At 36.3% G+C, this 4043-nt stretch overlaps 1 long non-coding RNA gene across 5 annotated transcripts in view; it reads right to left on the reverse strand.

Moving 5' to 3' along the window:
• Positions 1-2128, reverse strand: part of LOC102080363 (uncharacterized) — a 58693-nt gene extending 56565 nt beyond the window's left edge. For all 5 annotated transcript variants that reach the window (XR_003220833.1, XR_001223917.2, XR_003220834.1 and 2 more), the window contains exons 1-2: positions 2052-2128; positions 789-865 (exon numbers count right to left, since the gene is read on the reverse strand). This is a non-coding gene — a long non-coding RNA (uncharacterized LOC102080363). The remainder of the gene's footprint in view (positions 1-788; positions 866-2051) is intronic.
• Between the last annotated feature and the right edge of the window lie 1915 nt (positions 2129-4043).

The following is a 4043-nucleotide window of genomic DNA, read 5'->3' on the forward strand; positions in this document are numbered from 1 at the left end:
CACAGGGCTTCATTTCAAGTTTGCACCAAAAAAAAAGGAAGAATCCCTTTGCTGGAAATACTTAAGATTTATATTTAAATTTTCATGGAATCTTTGAGAACATTGAGGAGCAATTTCACATTTGCACTGACATCTAATTTCTCAAGTAGAGTCTGAAAGCACAAATTGCCAAGGATTCCCTATGTGCCCAATTATCCTGCATCAATTTCCTTGACCCTGCGGAACGCTGGTAAATTAATCATATCACTTTTTCCCCCCCTTCTTCTTTTTTTTTCTCTTTTTTCAGGACTCTCTCTCGTGCAATACATATGCACACGTTTGATAAACTAATCATACTTGGTCGGTTGTATTCAGAAAAAAAAAAATTAATTCTCTGAAGCAGGATGAGAGTCAGCAGTCAGGCCCAGAGAATTGGGAACTGATGCAATATGCAAAGTCACATACATAAACATGCAATCCACAAGCAGAAAAAATACAACGCAAAATGACAAAAAAAAAAACCTATTCATTTTTGTATTAGTAAAAACTCAATTGTATTTATTAATCAATAAATCATTGTGTCTAGTTTTCTGTATGCAGTATTTATAGACAGTAGATGATGGTAGAAGTATTAAAGAAAATAATTAATGTGAAGAGTCATTGGCAATATTACCAATACTTTTATATAAATAAATATACACATATTTTTATGTTTATACCCACACTTTAACAGCACCATTAACAGCCTAAGGATCTAAAACATCTACGGTGATTACCTGTATAACAACGTATTTACCAGGCTGCCTTACCTGTTGATCCCACAGACTATGGTTGATCCTAACATGGCTGCAGAGTCTGACGTCAGTTTTTGGAGGAACAGTGTCCTCTAGTGGAAGCAACACAACAAACACAAGAGTACAAGTAAATAAAAAAAAAAAAGAGGGCCGTGGAAAAACAACAACAAAAAACACTGATCTCAGAAATGTACTCATCTTTTGGGAAAACAAATGTTCTTCTCAAATGTCAAACGGCTAGGAAAAAATATATTTTTTAAGGTATTAAACAAAATCTAATGGGATCGGGTACAGATGATACACAAGGTTCTTAAAAATCTCTTTACTGTGCATTGTCTAATTTCTTCTGACTGCAGAGCTTTTACTTTTGTTTCATTTTTTAGTTGTTTATTTCCCCACTCACGTTTTTATATAAAAATTCTACCACCTATTGTCTAGATTTTTGTTGTTCTGTATGTAACTTAAACACAAAAAAAGGGCAATACAAAACCTTTTAATCATGTAATACACACTTGAAATCTTCAAAAAAAACAGGCAAAAACAGCACTGACAGTTAGACCAGTTGTTAATAATGCTGAGAAAACTAGATTAAAATACTATCACGTAAGTAAATAAAACTCTAGGTTTAAAGAACTTAAAACTTTGTTTTGGTTAAGATGCTGGTATGTAAAAGATGAAGATTTTCTTTTAATTTGTCTGAAACTGGACAAAATGATATTTGCATGGGGCGGGAGGAGTGGGAGTCTTTCTGTTTATTTGTTGTTGTTGTTTTTTAGAATTTTGACTCTAATTTCAGAATTATGAAAAATCTGACATTCTGAGAAAAAAAAAAGTCAGAATTCTGACATTATTAAAGAGATTTTGGCCCTGATCCTCTTCCTCTTCCATAAAAGTCATCTCATTGCTACTAGCTATGTTATTAAATGATGCGACAGAGCCAGGGAGCATTAGCTTATCTTATAGACTGGTATGGAAAGCCATCCTAGATGTCGCTCTTTTCTCCAGTAGATTAGGATTTTTGTTGGGGTATTTGTCCAAATAGTTGGAATAGAGGCCATACTAGGTCAAGCTGGGCCCAAAAGTCCTAACTAGTCAATTTGTGGACGCACTAGAAAATAATTTTACATAGTATTTGCTATAATTGCCCAAGCTCGTAACTTTGAGGCTTACTATTTAACTAGTTAGCCGTAAAACATTCCCACGTGACATTAAGGACAGACCCCTACCCCCATTTACTCCTCATTAATCCTTAAAAGAGTTTCTAGTAGGTGGACTTACCTTTACTCTCGACAAACCCCTTTCCCTCCCTGCTAGCAGTCTTAGCTTAACTAAGCTAATCTAATGTTATCCTAGCCCAGGGGTCTGCAACCTTTTACACCCAAAGAGCCATTTGGACCCGGTTTCCACGCAAAAGAAAACACTGGGAGCCGCAAATACTTTTTGACATCTAAAATGAGGATAACACTGTATATATTGTTTTTTATCTTTATGCTTTGTGTGAACAACTAAGGTGTGCTGCTTATGAAATCCATGAAGTGCTACAGAGAAAATTAAATTATATTTATGTAATCAACACATTTTGAACTCTTAAAGAAATATAACAAAAGGAAAGACACCCAGCTGAACTAAAATGATCCATGTAGCAAACAAAAACTGTTGTCAGCCGCCACCCTTATATCGCCTTTGGGCTGTTGGAGCCTTGACCTGACTCTTAAAAAATAATTGGAAAAAAGCACTATGCTGCTGAAAGATGAAAAATAGATATTTGCAAAATTCTGCCTAATTATGTATTTTACCTGGTTAATGCGTGCGGCGGGGCGTGGTTTGCGGCGCCGCTGCAGGGGAGGCGGACGCACCTGAGCGACACCCGCAATCACGCCTCGCTGCCTTTACGTCTGAGCTATCTGTGCTGTGTTGGTGGTGTATGTCGGGCTGTGAGCTGAAAAGCTACAGCCGGCTGTATGCGTACAGCAACCGTGTGTGAAAAGAAAAGTGCCCAATAAAGAGATGCTCAAAAGCATGTTCATGGAAACATCGTCGGGTCTGCCGTGATGTGTTTACAATGGGACTTCTGCTCCTGAACCTCTGCGCACAGAGTCCGCAAATCGGGGCTGTACGAAGTCAGTTTACGCAGGACTGTAAGCTGTCATCTGTCAGGCGTGAACGGTGTTTGTCTTTAACATAGTTCACGGTGGAGAACAGCTGCTGACATAATGTGGATCCGAAGATCCATAATTGGCCTACCTGGGGTTGAAAGTCTCGATAAATGCACGGCGTTTCGGCGGGTACACCGGCTTCCGCGAGTGTGACTCTTATTTTGAGCGATGAAAAAATAATAGAATATAATTTTATTTTTATATTTCAATATCACAATAATCTTCCAATTTAGAACTCCGAGTTAAAAAGAACTAACATAAATAAAATACACTTCAGCTAAATGCTTCTAATTTATTTGCCCAAACCAGGCGGAGCCGCAGTATAAGGACTAAAGAGCCGCAGGTTGCCGACCCCTGTCCTAGCCATATTATCAACTAAACTTTAACGGCTATTTATGGAAACTTGTTTCTGCTGACACTACGTATCTTGAAATTTTTAAATTCCGAGTTATTTTGACTTTTTGCTTTTAATTCAGTTTAACTTCAAGAGTGAATTTTCTCATTTCAATTTCGTTCGTTCTGTTTTAAAGGTGTTTTTAAATATTGTTCTATGGAGGACATATGTCAGAGGTAAGAATAAAAAAAAAAATCTGTACAGGTATTACAATTAAAACGTGGAACTTTATAAAAGCAGTGACTCAGACTTGGAGCCGTTCAAAGTCTGAATAAACATGTATATCTCCTCCGCTTTTATTTTAGTTTTACAAGTTCACAATGTTGTTTGTCTTTTGTTAGTTAACTAAAATTGGGGGTTTTTTTCATCTAGTTCTAGTTTTTAAGTTTACGTTAACTACTATAATACCAGTTCTGAGTAAGTCAACCATTCCAGATAACTTTTCAACTTACTCAATTTAAAATTTATTAAGTCACAATTTAAAGAACTTGAACTTAAAATTTCTAGTAGCTTAACTGAGGAGTGGAAGCTTATTTGTCTACTTCAATTCGACTGGGAGGTCACTTCCTAAATTAATGATATTGTCAATGAAGATCAAGAAACTAAAATTCAGTCAGAGCTGAAAGTAAAATATTAACCCATTTGGTTTTGTCCAAAGATTAAGCTCACAATGACCAGACAAAAAAAAAAAAAAAAAAAAAAACGAGGAAAGCTCAGAAC

The sequence above is a fragment of the Oreochromis niloticus genome, linkage group LG7 (assembly GCF_001858045.2).
Source record: "Oreochromis niloticus isolate F11D_XX linkage group LG7, O_niloticus_UMD_NMBU, whole genome shotgun sequence".
NCBI classification, from domain to species: domain Eukaryota; kingdom Metazoa; phylum Chordata; class Actinopteri; order Cichliformes; family Cichlidae; genus Oreochromis; species Oreochromis niloticus.